General features: G+C 42.1%; 1 long non-coding RNA gene and 1 pseudogene across 3 annotated transcripts in view; one reads left to right on the forward strand and one right to left on the reverse strand.

Annotated features, from left to right (window-relative positions):
- The window catches only part of LOC144304037 (uncharacterized), a 149422-nt gene that overhangs the window by 21097 nt on the left and 112414 nt on the right, over positions 1 to 15911 (forward strand). For 2 of the 3 annotated variants that reach the window (XR_013371027.1, XR_013371028.1), the window contains exon 2: positions 7266 to 7353. This is a non-coding gene — a long non-coding RNA (uncharacterized LOC144304037). Of the gene's footprint in view, positions 1 to 5056; positions 5235 to 7265; positions 7354 to 15911 lie in introns of those variants that run through there. The other variant, XR_013371026.1, reaches the window with a different exon arrangement.
- LOC144303933 (protein FAM32A pseudogene) lies at positions 6317 to 6823 on the reverse strand (annotated as a pseudogene).

Raw genomic sequence — 15911 nt, forward strand, 5'->3', positions numbered from 1 at the left:
ATCCCTATCAAAATACCATGGACTTTCTTCAGAGAGTTAGAACAAATTATTTTAAGATTTGTGTGGAATCAGAAAAGACCCCGAATAGCCAGGGGAATTTTAAAAAAGAAAACCATATCTGGGGGCATCACAATGCCAGATTTCAGGTTGTACTACAAAGCTGTGGTCATCAAGACAGTGTGGTCCTGGCACAAAAACAGACACATAGATCAGTGGAACAGAATAGAGAATCCAGAAGTGGACCCTGAACTTTATGGTCAACTAATATTCGATAAAGGAGGAAAGACTATCCACTGGAAGAAAGTCTCTTCAATAAATGGTGCTGGGAAAATTGGACATCCACATGCAGAAGAATGAAACTAGACCACTCTCTTTCACCAGACACAAAGATAAACTCAAAATGGATGAAAGATCTAAATGTGAGACAAGATTCCATCAAAATCCTAGAGAAGAACACAGGCAACACCCTTTTTGAACTCGGCCATAGTAACTTCTTGCAAGATACATCCACGAAGGCAAAAGAAACAAAAGCAAAAATGAACTATTGGGACTTCATCAAGATAAGAAGCTTTTGCACAGCAAAGGATACAGTCAACAAAACTCAAAGACAACCTACAGAATGGGAGAAGATATGTGCAAATGACATATCAGATAAAGGGCTAGTTTCCAAGATCTATAAAGAACTTATTAAACTCAACACCAAAGAAACAAACAATCCAATCATGAAATGGGCAAAAGACATGAACAGAAATCTCACAGAGGAAGACATAGACATGGCCAACATGCACATGAGAAAATGCTCTGCATCACTTGCCATCAGGGAAATACAAATCAAAACCACAATGAGACACCACCTCACACCAGTGAGAATGGGGAAAATTAACAAGGCAGGAAACCACAAATGTTGGAGAGGATGCGGAGAAAAGGGAACCCTCTTATACTGTTGGTGGGAATGTGAACTGGTGCAGCCACTCTGGAAAACTGTGTGGAGGTTCCTCAAAGAGTTAAAAATAGACCTGCCCTACGACCCAGCAATTGCACTGTTGGGGATTTACCCCAAAGATTCAGATGCAATGAAACGCCGGGACACGTGCACCCCTATGTTTCTAGCAGCAATGTCCCCAATAGCCAAACTGTGGAAGGAGCCTCGGTGTCCATCGAAGGATGAATGGATAAAGAAGATGTGGTTTATGTATACAATGGAATATTCCTCAGCCATTAGAAATGACAAATTTGCTTCATTTGCTTCAACGTGGATGGAACTGGAGGGTATTACGCTGAGTGAAGTAAGTCAATCGGAGAAGGAGAAACAGTGTATGTTCTCCTTCATTTGCGGAATATAAATAATAGTGAGAGGGAATAGAAGGGAGTGGAGAAGAAATGTTTGGGAAATATCAGAAAGGGAGACAGAACATAAAGAGTCCTAACTCTGGGAACCGATCTAGGGGTGGAGGAAGGGGAGGCGGGGGTTGGGGTGAATGGGTGACGGGCACTGAGGGGGACACTTGACGGGATGAGCATTGGGTGTTATTCTGTATGTTGGTAAATTGAATACCAATAAAAAATTAATTTATTAAAAAAAAGAAAATGCAAACCAAAATTATAAAATCCCTGTATAGAACCATTAAAAAGCTTAAAATAAAAAGGCTGACAAATCCAATTATTGACAAGGATGTAGGGAACACTGGAAGTGTCCTATATCTGTGGTAGGAATGCAAAACACAGCAATCACTTTGTATAATAGTCTGGCAATTTCTTAGAGAGTTAAACATAGGGCGCCCGGGTGGCTCTTTAAGAAATCCCTTAAGCATCTGCCTTCCACTCAGGTCATGATACTGGTGCCCTGGGATTCAGCCCGCATCCGACATGTGGGCAGGTGCTCTGTCTCTTTCCCTTTCAAATAAATAAATAAATAAAATCTTAAAGAAAAAAAATAAAAGTTAATCATAGGAACCTCTGTGTCTAAAGTAACAATAATAATAAAAAAAAAAAATAGTGGGATCCCTGGGTGGCGCAGCGGTTTAGCGCCTGCCTTTGGCCGCGATCCTGGAGACCCGGGATCGAATCCCATATCAGGCTCCTGGTGCATGGAGCCTGCTTCTCCCTCTGCCTATGTCTCTGCCTCTCTCTCTCTCTCTCTCTGACTATCAAAAATAAATAAAAAAATTAAAAAAAAAAATAGGGATCCCTGGGTGGCGCAGCGGTTTGGCGCCTGCCTTTGGCCCAGGGCGCGATCCTGGAGACCCGGGATCGAATCCCACGTCGGGCTCCCGGTGCATGGAGCCTGCTTCTCCTTCTGCCTATGTCTCTGCCTCTCTCTCTCTCTCTCTCTGTGTGACTATCATAAATAAATAAATAAAAATTAAAAAATAAAAATAAAAAAAATAAAAAATAAAAAATAAAGAAACAGTAGTAATGTTTGGCAGTTTTTTAAAAACATATGTAGAAGTAAATTGAACGCAAATTTTGGCACAAAGAATGAGACAGGGAAATGGAAAATCCACCTATGCGAATTAGCATAATACTGTTTGAAGGGGATGATAATTTATTTTATTTTTTGAAGACTTTATTCATTCATGAGAGGCAAGAGAGAGAGGGAGAAAGAGAGGCGAGGCACAGGCAGAGGCAGAAGCCGGCTCCAGGCAGGGAGCCCATGCAGGGCTCGATCGGGGTCTCCAGGGTCACCCCCCGGGCTGCAGGCGGCGCGAAACCGCTGGACCCCGGGCTGCCCCAAGGAGGTGAGCACCTAAAAACGACAGCCCCTATGGACCCGTAGTGTTTCCTTTCTGGCTCCAAAAATCGTTTCTGTCGTCAGCTGAGAAAGCTTCTCCTAGGCTGCTGCTGCAGGCTCCTCCGGGACTTGGGCGCCTGCACAGCCGCCCCGCGGCGCTGGGGTGACCCCCGGCCTCCGCCCCCCGCCTGCCGGGCTGGACGGCGCCTTCCCCTGGGGCCCGGCAGGGGGGGGCAGCAAGTTCTCCAGCCTTTCCTCCTGTTCTCCGGGGCCTCTGTCCGAGCCTGGCAGGGAGACCCCCGGACGGCGAGCTCTCCCCGCGCGGCCGCCCACTGCGAGAGCGCCGGGGTGTGCAACAGCACGTGAGCCCCACGGCTAGGCCCGCGGCCGCACCGACCACAAATCTGCGTCCCGGCAGAGGCTTCCGGCCGCAGGCGGGAAAGCGCCGGCTTCGAGCTTGCTTCCTCCCGCACGTCGAAGGCGAGCGCGGCTGCAGGCTCCGCGGGACCAGCTCCAGGCCCGGGGACGCCCGCCTGAGCGGAAGCAGCTCCGCCCCCACAGGCCTCGAGCGGCTCCGGCGCCCGCCGGCTCCGAGGAGCGACTGCGCACGCGCAAGTCGAGAGGCGGGCGGGGCCGTCGGGCGCCTGCAGCTGCCGGCACGTGCGGGGCGCGGGGCGCGGGGCGCGGGGCGCGGGGACTCCCCGGGAGAGAGACCAGGGCTTCCGGGGCCTCCGAGACCCCGCGGCCGCGTGCTGGAAGCCGGCCTGGAAACACCCCGCCGGGGCCGCGCCTCTGCCGCCGGCTCCTGCCCGGCCACTGCCCGGGCCCTTGGCCGCACGACGGAGGAGGCTCTCTGTGAGCAGCGCGCGGGCTCCCCGGCTCGCCCCCCTGCCCGGGCCTGCGGCGCGAGGTACGTGCGGCTCCGGCCCTGCCTTCCTGTGGGCGCGACGAGGGGGAAGGTGGGATCAGATGCGTCTCTGCAGCCCCTCGAGGAGAGGGTTTGAGTACAACTGGATGACAGGATGTTCCGCGGGAGGTGGAGGAGGGTACAGCGATGGCGCTTCGGTTTTGGCAGAGACTTTTTAAAGTTCAGCTCTAAGAATGAATGGAGACGGGGCATTCGTATTTAGATGGAGTGAATTCACCTGCCAAATCCATCCCATGAAAGAAAAAATGTGGGCAGCCCGGGTGGCTCACGGTTTAGCGTGGCCTGCAGCCCAGGGCGTGACCCTAGAGCCTCGGGTGTCCCTAACAATTCCCCTTTCTTTTAGGAGTTTGATGTCTTTCAGGATTTTCCTTTTTGTCGTTTAAAGCCGCTCATGAGATGCAATGGGTGGTGGGTTAGGTGGGGAAGTCAGATCGGTGTGGCCAAATGTGGAGAAAATTCCTAAAGACAGGATGATCAACGACAACCACAAGAGAAGACACCTGGGTGACCCAGTGGGCTAAGCCTTTGCCTTTGGCTCAGGTCATGATCCCAGGGTCCTGAAATGGAGCCCCGCAGCAGGCTCCTTGCCCAGTGGGGAGTCTGCTTCTCCCTCTCCTGAGCTTGTGCTCTCTGTCACTGTCTCTGCGTCTCTCTCAAATAAGTACAATCCTAAATAAAAACAGCCAAGAAACAACAATAACAAGACCGGGTCCCAGAGATTATTCCAAAGAGCAGCAATCAGGTTTCAGGGATTAGAAGATATTTGGGTTTGGTGGAGGCTTGAAGGGCGGTTGAAGGGACAAACTCACTATCAGCAGCAAGGAGGGTCACAGGAGGAGCAGAAGCCATGCTTGGTAAAGTCAGTGAGAAAGAGACCTGGATCATGAGAAGCCTACGATTTTGGTTCAGCTCTTTATTACTTACCTCCATGTTGAGACAGAGAACAGAGAAGTAGAAATAGTGCTAAATCAAAGGGTGAAATTTAGGAGTAATTGTAAACTAGGTAAGATAGGGGATATATTAACAATGAATATGACCGAAACAGGGTTTCTATGGAATAACTCTTGCTTGGTCCATAAATAAATAAGCTATTTATAAATAAACTATGATTTCCTGTTTTGAATTCCATTCTTAGCTTCTAGAAATCTTAAGTAGGGCTTCGTTCTTCCCTTTGCTTTAGTGATGGAGAGCTTCATGGTTGTCCTTTTCTCCCATCCACTGGGCTAAGAGTACCAGAACTAGATAGAATGGAAATAATTTCAGAAATTAACAAAAAGTAAGGCAGTATATCTTCATTTATGTTTCCCAGTGTAGATATTTGTTATTATTTTTGCCCTCACATGTTGATATTTGGAATCCTAAAAACAATACAATTTTGTATTCTCTATTTTAGAATTCCACATGAATGGTTTACAGTGTTGGTGAAATGGTCTGTATAATACCACAAAAGGACTTCTTAAAACCAACAAACTGATATTGATCAGTGAATTTGCTTCTTCAGTGACCTCTATGGGCAGAAATCTGAGTCACGTGAACAAGGAGTGCTCAGAATTGTTGAGATCTGTAAGCTGCTTTGTGAGTACATGAGGCTGTGTACCTGTGGCTCTGTGATGGTGGTTGACCTCGGTAGTGGGAAGGTTTCGACTTTTCTTCCATTTAAGAAGATTTTTTTTAATAATTATTTTTTGCTTTACTCTGTTCACATGTGACAGCCCAAACCCAACACTTGGTTTTTCTCTTTTGACTTTACTATTCTGCCACTACCTAGGTCAACAGTCTTCCTCCCAACAGTATATATGGTTTGATCCTCATCATGTAGATACAACACAGGTCCTCAGAGATCGTGGCTCTCCAGCACGAGGACCTCCGTCATCCGCTTTGACTGTCCTGCCTGTGCTGGGGCTCTGGCCAGGTCCTGTCACCCCTAAGGTGTCCCTAGGCCAGAAACACCAAGCAGGCTACATGTTACGTGCCAACTCTAAATAAACGTGGGGATTGCTTAGAGCCTAGGGTTGAGGGTAGTGAGGCAGGCTGTGTCTGGGGTTTTTCACAGCATCCATTACAAAGGGATGCTGTGCTTGATTAACAAAGAAGTCTGCCACGGGCAGCGATGCCCTCAAGAAGTCTGCCACGGGCAGCGATGCCCTCTAGACCTGTCTGGAATGGGGACCTTAGGGAGAGAGACTGCATGCCCGCCACAGGCTGCTCAGACTGGGACAAGGTGTGTACTGCATACTTGCCTTAGGCGGTTGTTCTGCTTCCCAGGCTGCATTGTCTCACACACCAGGTGGCTGAGGAGGCATTCTGAAGGCCATGAAGGTTTAAGTGGCTTCCCTAGGCTCTGGAAGGAAGAGAATAAGCCCCAAGCTAAAGGGTGCTTGGGAGGACGGCTCACACAGACCCCATGGGGTCTGTAAGCTCAGGCTGTGCTGGCATTAGCTCCTTATCCTCTGGAGTCCCTTTCATCCAGGTAAAGGCAGCTAGCTGGATGACTATCTGAATGAGATGCAACTTGAGGGTAAAGACACTTTTTTGTATGTGACACAGAAATAACCTTAATCTCTAAATAAACCTGTACAAAATTTCCAGTCCAAACTAAAAAGGTTTACCTTCTATGCTGCCAACAAACCAAAATGGAGTAAAACAACAGTCTTACTTTAATTGAGTTCCAGCAAGAGGGCACACTGCTTGGAAAGCATTTGTCTCAGCAGAAAACGCAAGGGTGTGTGTAATAGAATGTTTCTAGAAAATACTAAAGGCACCAAACAGAACCTTAACTTTGCCTTCCATTTCTCCTCGACGCCACTGCATACCCTGGGTGGGGAGGCTACTTCGTCCAGCTGACTGGGAATGTCAGAGTGCTCCGTAAGGGTGTCCAAGTGTCTGTTGAAGTCCTCCACTCTCTGCTTGTGGGTTTTGGATGCTTTCTTTAGGATCCTTTCCATTTGCCGCTTCTCCTGCATCTTCTTGAAGGCCACCTGGGCCAGGGTTCACTTGTCCAGGCCGCGCCGCTTCTCATCCTCGTTCTTTTTGCTTGTTCCCATAGTTTCCAGGAGTTTCGCCTTGTCTTTGTCCTTCTTTTTCTTCTTCTGCATGGTCACACCGGGCTCTGAAACACCTTTTAGTTTCAGAGGCCCCTTCTGAACCTGCTCGTAGGCCGCCATGATGCCGCTTCCATTTAAGAAGATTTAAATAAAGACACGTGGAACATTGGCTAATAGTGTATACAACAAATCTGGAATGAAATAATGGGAAATTTCATACCTTGCATTTTGTTTTTGAGTAAAAGTCACATAGACTAAGAGTCACATTTATCTGAAGGGTGTCTTCTTATCAAATAATTTGAATTTGCTGTGGTCAGTGTCTATGGAAGTCTTCATGGGATCATGGATTACACAGGACTGGAAGGGACTTTAAGAAATAAAGTAGGTATTGTACTGGAATTAAAAGAAAAGGAGTTAAGAGTTAACGGGGTACGATAAGGGTCTGATTTTCATCTAGATTTCATCTTCCACTCCAGAAAGTCCAAAGCCAAAGTGGCAAAAGTAACTGAGTAAAGCACACATGTGGGGAATGCCTTTGCTCAATTTTTCCCTTGTTTTTTAGGAAGACCAAAATGATCTTTTGTACTGCAAGGTACTGACACTTGATATAGATGAAAATCTACATAAACCAACGTATCTGTCTGCAACAGGTAGGTACTATTTAAATGCCTTTTAGGGAGAAGGGAGAAGGTCTGAAGCTTGGCCGTGTCTTTAGCTTCTTTCCCAATATCTAGGCTTTGCCATCCAGGAAAAATCCAGAGCAGTGTACTAAATCAAAGTAATTGATTGCTTTACTGAGTGGTAACTTGACAGTTTAGAGAGTTGGACTTCTGTGGTTATTGTTTGTATAAATAATGTGTTTTATGAACCATAGTGATATGTGATAAAATCTCATAAACACCTATAGATGTACTCAAATCACCTTAGATTAGGTAGTGGACTTTTAATAAAACTTCTGCACATTTGCTTGTAGATTTCCTGGTTGATTTCTTAGAATCCTGGCAGCTTCTGAGCAAGTTTTTTTCTAAGACTCTGAGGCAGTAGTTATATCGTTTAACAATCCAATCAGTAGTTTTATCCTTATTCTGGATACACTTCCATTATAAACAGTTGATGGAAATACACACACACACAAACGTGTGTGTGTGCATATACACACACACAGGTCCGTACATAAAAGCCATTATCCCTCATAAGTTTTTCATCTATATTCATAAGCCAAAACTGAGTACTATTGAGGAGCATATGGTTCTCTAAAAATCTATTAAGGAAAAATTTGGATTTAAGGGAAATAATTATCCATTAAATTCTCAAAACATTCTTGGAGCACCTGGGTGGCTCAGTTGATCAAGTGTCTGACTCTTGATATCAGCTCAAATCATGATCTTAGGGTCATGAGTTCAGGTTCTTCATTGGGCTCCATATAAATAATAATAAATATTATTAAAATAATAATAATAATAAAATAAAAGGAAATTCTTAGAACATTTTCAATCTAGACTTTACCCTTAAGTGGAAAGAATGGAGAAATTTAATATGTCCAATTTTTTGAATCATTTTCCCTCTGTTCTGTGCAAGAAAAACCAATATAATTAATGTGGTATTGGTGTTATTTTCTTATTCTAGTTAGCTTACTTTAATAATATCACTTAATATTCTTTTATACTAAGTTTCTGAGTTGTTCATGTACAATGAATGTATCTGTGTTGTGATTTCCTAGATTCTTCATGGAATGTACTATTTTACTTCTGGATATCTGATCATATTTAAATGCCTTAAACTTTCCTGGTCAAAGAGTAACTTCTTTTCCCTTTAATATTCTGCAGAGGAATTAAGCAGATTCTTACAGGTTGAAATGTTTAAATATGTCTTCAGAACACTCATGGGAGAAACAGTAGCTCTGTCACATTTTTAGCAGCAAAACACTTAAAAGAAGTAGCTGTCCAACAAAACTAAAACTGCTTGTGAAGTCTACTAGAGATAATCCCATCCTAAATTACTTGGCTGCATTAGTACATTCGTATAAAAAAGAGCAAAAAATAACAGGAAGGTAAGATAGTTGTGTCTGAAACACTTGAGGTACTGATATATATTAACAGACATCAGTTTCTAACTTGTGCTTTCAAATTATGAAAGGAAATTTGTTTGAGATGCTTTCTATCTCATTTTTGGAAAATTTAAGATAATTTTAGAATAGGTTAGATTTAGAATAGGTTTTTTTTCTTAGTTTGAAGAAATAGTTGAGAAAGTAAATAGGAATTGTGTGCCATGGCCTCTCCTCCATCAACTGGATCTCAGAAACAGCGTTCTGCTCTTCCTCTTGGCTTACAGAAACCAAGTTTCTGTACTTCTGCTGCTAGGTGGACACTGTGGGTGGACGGGGAGGGACAGAAGGAATAGAATACACAGACTTCTCTTTCCATTTCAGTTTTCTATCATCTATCGGCTATGAATGACCAAGCCTTGTTTCTGCCCACTTGCAGCCCCCTGAAATGAAGCTGTAAGAGATCACCACCCCCTAGCCCCCGCCAACATTCACAAATTGATAGCTTCTGGGTCACATTAGAATGTTTTAATTTTTTTAAATTCAACTTTGCTTTTTTTGTTCTTTGCTTCTTTTAAAGTAAACTTTGTATTCAAGTACTCATCATACTTGAATACAGAATGATACACAAATCAAAGTGTATTATATTAACTGAAACTGATCACATCATGGGGAAAGTTGGCTAGGGCCTGAGTGGCAGTTATAAATTCCAACTGCTTGAGTCCTTGATGAACATTGGTTTACTGAAAGGTGTTAGGACCAGGTTTTGCCAAATTCTAGAACTATTCTCAGATTGTGGTATGTGCCTTTATTCTGTAATTACATTTAGGCTGCTTCAAATCTTTATTACTCCAGTATTCAAGTTGTATAGTCACAGAATCTCCCAGTTACTATTTCCTGCAAATTAATTGGCTACCTTTAAAGGCTGATGAACAGGATACCTCTTATTGATTGTAGTATTGAGTATTGTGTGACTACTGAGTAATAGCTCCTGCACCCCTCCCCACTTCTTTCTAATGCTGATTTTCATTCAGGTAATTTAATCTCTTTCACATGACCATATGCTTTCCTAATCCAATTACGGTAATCTTTTTTTAAAAAATTGTATTTAAGTTCTAGTTAACATACATTTGCAATATTGGTTTCAGGAGTAGAATTCAGTAATTCATCACTTACATACAACACCCAGTGCTCATCCTGACAAGTGTCCTTACCACCCATCTAGCCCATCCCCTGCTCATATCCCTCCAGCAACCCTCAGTTTGTTCTCTGTCCTTAAGTCTCTTATGGTTTGTTTCCTTCTCTCTTTTTTTCCCCTTTTCCCCCACTTTCCCATATGTTCATCTGTTTTGTTTCTTAAATTCCACATATGAGTGTGAAATCATATGGTATTTGTCTTTTTCTTACTGACTTATTTCACTTAGTGTAATGTGCTCTAGCTCCATCCACATTGTTGCAAATGGCAAGATTTCATTCTGAGTAATACTCCATTGTATATAAAAGAATGCGTATTCTACTTTGGGATGAAATGTCCTGAATATACCTGTTAAGTCCATCCGGTCGAGTGTATCATTCAAACACTTGTTACTGTCTTTGTTTTAAAATCTAGTTTGATATAAGTTTGGCAACTCTGGCTTTGTTTTGCCATCCATTAGCATGATAAATGGTGCTCCATCTCCTTAGTCTCAATATGAGTGTGTCTTTAGGTCTAAAATGAGTCTCTTGTAGGCAGCATATAGATGTGCCTTTTTTTTTTTAAATGTATTCTGATACCCTATGTCTTATGATTGGAAATTTAGTCTATATACATTCAGATTGCTTATTGAAAGATATGAATTTCATGCCACTGTGTTACCTGTAAAGTTGGTGTTTCTGGTGATGTTCCTTTCTAGTCTTTGTTGCTTTTTTTTTTTTTAAGATACTTTATTTATTTATTCAGAGAGAGAGAGAGAGAGAGGCAGGCAGAGACACAGGCAGAGGGAGATGCAGGCTCCATGCAGGGAGCCTGACGTGGGACTTGATCCTGGATCTCCAGGATCACATCCCGGGCTGCAGGCGGTGCTAAACAGCTGGGCCACCAGGGCTGCCCGTCTTTGTTGCTTTTGATCTTTTTTTCTCCCACTCAGTTCCTCTTAATACTTCTTGCAGGGCTGGCTTAGTGGTCTATGAACTCCTTTGGTTTTTGTTTGTCTGGGACATTCTTTATCTCTCCTCCTATTCTGATGACAGCCTTGCTGGATAAAGTATTCTTGGCTGCATATTTTCCCCATTCAGCACAATTATGGTAATCTCATTCTTCTTGGATGCTCATATTTTAGGAACAGGTATGATGCATTTCTGGTCAATGAGCTAGGAAGTGGAATATTCTGGGAGCTCAGGGAAAAACTTTGTCAAAATTAAAAAAAGACAAAAAGACAGCATTTTTACTGGATATCATTTTGTCACATATGGTGTAAGGTAGTTAACATAAGGATAAGCCTATATCCTGAATAATGCAATATAGAAAAATGGAAAGATCCTTGATGATGTTGTTGAGGCACTGAATTAAGCAACCCTGTAGCTGCCCTACTGCAGAATTTTTCATATGAAATGATAAATTTCTTAGGACGTCAGCTAGTTAGGCCAGGGTTTTCTGTTTCTTGTAGCTGAAATCTTCCTAATTAATACACTAGGGGAACTACTTCATTAGTGAATGATTTACAATTAAAAGATTTATCAGGTTATATAGAAAGGTTTTTATCTCAGCCTGTCTCGCAGAATAAATTATCCTAGAAAGGAGAGGGAAAATTGGATGATGGTAGAAAGATAAAACAGAGTAAGGTTAAACAACAAAAACGATGTGATAGTAGCTGAGACCAGGAGTCAGAATCTATTCTAACACAGTCATTTACATTTTATATATATATATATATATATATATATATATATATATACACTATATATATATATATATAGTGTATATATATATATATCATAAGTGTATGTGTATATGTAAATGTTTCCTCTAAGATTGTGCAGATAGTTCATATAGTTTGTGCTTCTGATGAATCTCGAGTGCTTTCATGTTTCTTAAATTGCTAAACCTAAATTATTAATGTTGTGTTTACTCAACAAAGTCCTCTTATCTACCCATTTATTGAGCTTAGCTTCAATAAACTTTGAACATAAATTAAAGGTTTCTGTGAACTAAGTTTCTCTTCTGAAACTGATTTATCATCTCAGTATAAGCAGGAACAAAGAATACTGGCTTAAATAAAAGGCAGGTGGGGATCCCCTCCTCTAGCCACCTCCCACCAATGTGTCTCATAGCCCTGAGAGTGGGGCAAAGCTCTTTTTTTCTGGAGGGAGAACCCTCTCTGGCAGTTCCTCCTCAGTTGTTTGTTATCCACTAGCCTCTGGAAGGGGAAGAGCAAGATGTGCAGACTTCCTATGTTACTTTCCAAGAGCTTCAACCTACTTGAAGAGTCAAGGAGAAGGATATTGTGGATCAAATAGACACATATCCTGACTATATATTTAGAAATGCTCAGCATAGTTGGTTTGAATTTAGAGGCAAAGAGTTTTTCATTGTGATCAGTTTCCTATTCCTTTGGAGGCAGGTATCGTATCTGTCCACCTGTCTGTCTATCCACCTATAGCTTCCTAGTTCAGCCTCTCTGGTATGTTCTATTCTGCCAATGAAAAGGAAACAGTTACACCATCACATCATTTGACAGGAACGTTATATTACATGTTAGAAATCATAAAGAAGGGACAGAAATTTTTTTAGGATAAGTTAAATAAGTAGAAGATAACTTCTCTAAAGTCACATATGCCAGAAAATACACATAGGTGTTTAGAGTCCTGGGGAGAGTATAGGAGGAGCGGTAACATGTTGGCTAAACAGTGATGTGACATTATCCTAGACCAAGACTGCTGACTCTGATCTACAGGCCAGATCCTACCTGCTGCCTGGTTTATTTTTTTTTAAAGATTTTATTTATTTGTTTGTTTGTTTGTTTGTTTGTTTGTTTATGACATAGAGAGGCAGAGACACAGGCAGAGGGAGAAGCAGGCCCCATGCAGGGAGCCTGACGTGGGACTTGATCCCGGGTCTTCAGGATCAAGCCCCGGGTTGAAGGTGGCACTAAACTGCTGAGCCACCCGGGCTGCCCTGCTGCCTGTTTTTGTATGGTACACAAGCTAAGGGAAGGTTTCAACATTTTTTAATGGTTGAAAAAAATTAAAAGAATATTTTGTGATACATGAAAATTGTATAAAATTGAAACTTCAGGTTCCATACATGGTTTTATTGGCGTGGAACCATGCCCTTTATTTATATATTTTTTTGTGGCTGCTTTTGAGATAGGAAAGCAGAGTTGAACAGATATAATAGTCCTGCAACAAAGGCATAAATATTTACTGTCTAGCCCTTTACAGAAAGTTTGCTAACCTCTGACCTAGACCACTGCTTCTCAACCCTTAATATGTTTGTAAATCATTTGAAGATTTTGTGAAAATATATAGTTTCTGATTCAGTAGGTCAAGGGAGCCTAAGTGTATTTCTTTTTTTTTTTTTTTAAGATTTTATTTATACATGAGAGACACACAGAGAGAGAGAGAGAGACACAGGCAGAGGGAGAAGCAGGCTCCATGCAGGGAGCCCGATGTGGGAATCAATCCCCGGCCTCCAGGATCATGCCCTAGGAGGAAGGCAGGCGCTAAACCACTAAGCCACCCAGGGATCCCAGTGTCTGTATTTCTAATGAGCTGAGGACCACGCAGTAAGTGGCGAAGCTCTAGTGCAGGATTAACACACTTACTGTTTAAAGAGCCAAGTAATAAATGGTTCAGAATCTGCAGCCTATCCAGTCCTTTTTTTACAGCTATGTACATCTGCTGGGTAACGTAGACATAGACAACGTATAAAAGAACAGGAGTGGCTGTGTTCCAATAAACATTTGCAGAAGTAGGCTTTGGGCTAGAATTGGCACGAAGATTTACTTTAGCATTCACTGGCCTCAGCTGTTTAGTGTGGGTGTCCGTTAAGTAATAGACACAGTCCTACCCTCAACTTGCTTACTAGATTTATAACATATTCCAGTAATGATGATAAAGACAGTTAACTTGTATTAGGTAATTATCATATGCCAGGCTCTATGTGAAGCACTATGAGCCATCTCTTATTTAATTACCACAACAAATCCTAGGAAGCAGATACCATCATTATCCTTGCTTACAGATGAGAATACTGAGCTTCAGAAAAAAAAAAAAAAAAGAAAGAAAAAAGAAAAAAAACTTAAAGCTGCCAACAGCAAATCAGTGGTGGGCCTAGGGTAAGGCATAACTCATGATTATTGAATGACTGTTGGATTATTAGATGATTGGATCAAATGTGTGCACTCATAGGAGTTCCAGAAGCTGGAGAACCAGACTGTGACTACACTGGCTTCCTTCATTGTGAGGCCTGGTACTCGAGGACCTGAACAGTAAAAGATACGACATCTCTTTAGAGGCAACATTAAATGTAGGTGTCAGACACTGGATGTTTGACTCAGGCCAGAGCTTTCTTTTTCATGAAAGATTTAGTACCTTCACTGCATGTTTTTGAAGTTAAAGCTCATAGATATCTCAGAAAGCACATTTTTCATAGTTTTGGGTTTTCCATGCTCCAAAATGAAATTGCTTTACTTTATAATAACATGTTATTTTAGGCACCAAATAAGTATGGCATTTTGCCTTCCTTGTGTACTTTGGGATTTTCAATCATACAATAAATGTCCCTTCTAACCACAGTGACTGAAATTACATTTCTGCTTCCAATTTCTAGATTTTTTTCCCCTTCCTTCTTAGCTGCAATTACTAACGTAGAGAGTAGACCTTGATTCTGGCCTAGAATATAAGATTACTTTTATCTGTCTTTACACTGTTATTTTCATGTAAATGAATGTTTTTAGGTAAGATGCCTACAACTACATTATAATAAATTAATAGGTCCCTGAGAGCAAACATGTTGTTAATAAAAATACTTTGGAAAAAAACTTTATGGAGTCTCAGACACAATGTCCTTGGACTATAGATATCATATAAAGATGAATAAGTATGCCATTTTAAATAAACCACCTGTAGAAAAACTTTTATGTCATTGCTTTGATGAATAATAATAGGTTCCATTTTATAAGCAGTCAGTGTAGGTACAGGGCAAGGAGGAATATGTCAACATTTTCTAAGTCTTAAGAATCAATAATCTTGAGACGCCTAGGTGGCTCAGCGGTTTGGTGCCTGCCTTTAGCCCAGGGCATGATTCTGGAGACCCGGTATCGAGTCCCACATCGGGCTCCCTGCATGGAGCCTGCTTCTCCCTCTGCCTGTGTCTCTGCCTCAGAGAGACACACACACACAGAGAGAGAGAGAGGCAGAGACACAGGCAGAGGGAGAAGCAGGCTTCTTATGGGGAACCTGATGTGGAACTCCATCCTAGGACTCCAGGATCATGACCTGATCCAAAGTCAGACACTCAACTACTGAACCACCCAGATGTCCCTCATCTATTTATTACGTTGTAACTCCTTTAGGTTAAGTTCGTCCAAGTGTTACTGGAGGTATAGCCACACTTCTACAGGTCAGCTTATTCAACTAAAGCCTGGTTATTGTAAAAAAATCTATTATTTCTTAAAAATAGCTTAATTGATTACTGGGTTAATATAATAACATTTTACATTAATTTGAAAGCAAGGCATTATTTAAGGGTCCCAAGTTGTCTTTGTGTGGGACAGAGGGAACCAAAACTGTGTCTCCCTGTTACTTATGGCCCTCATGAGAAAAGCTGCCCAAACCATCATGAATATCCAGCAGGATATTTATGGGATTTCTAAAAAGATGTAAGTTACTGGAGGAAAGTTTATTAAAACAAGCTGCATTTCTCTTCAGTGAATTTTTTCTTATTTTGAGGAATTATTTTATGCAGGTATCTGGTGCCACCACAGACCATGCATTGTGACTTGCTCATCTTTAGTGACTTTTGGCTTGTCTCTGTGTACTTGGCTGTGTGACTTGCTCATCTTTAGTGACTTTTGGCTTGTCTCTGTGTACTTGGCTGCTATCCGTAGATAATGGTTCCAGGGCCTTCTGATATAACTGCCATTAATCAGGCAAAAGCAAATATAAACAATGTGAATCTTTTTC

The sequence above is a fragment of the Canis aureus genome, chromosome 33, assembly GCF_053574225.1.
Source record: "Canis aureus isolate CA01 chromosome 33, VMU_Caureus_v.1.0, whole genome shotgun sequence".
Lineage (NCBI taxonomy): Eukaryota > Metazoa > Chordata > Mammalia > Carnivora > Canidae > Canis > Canis aureus.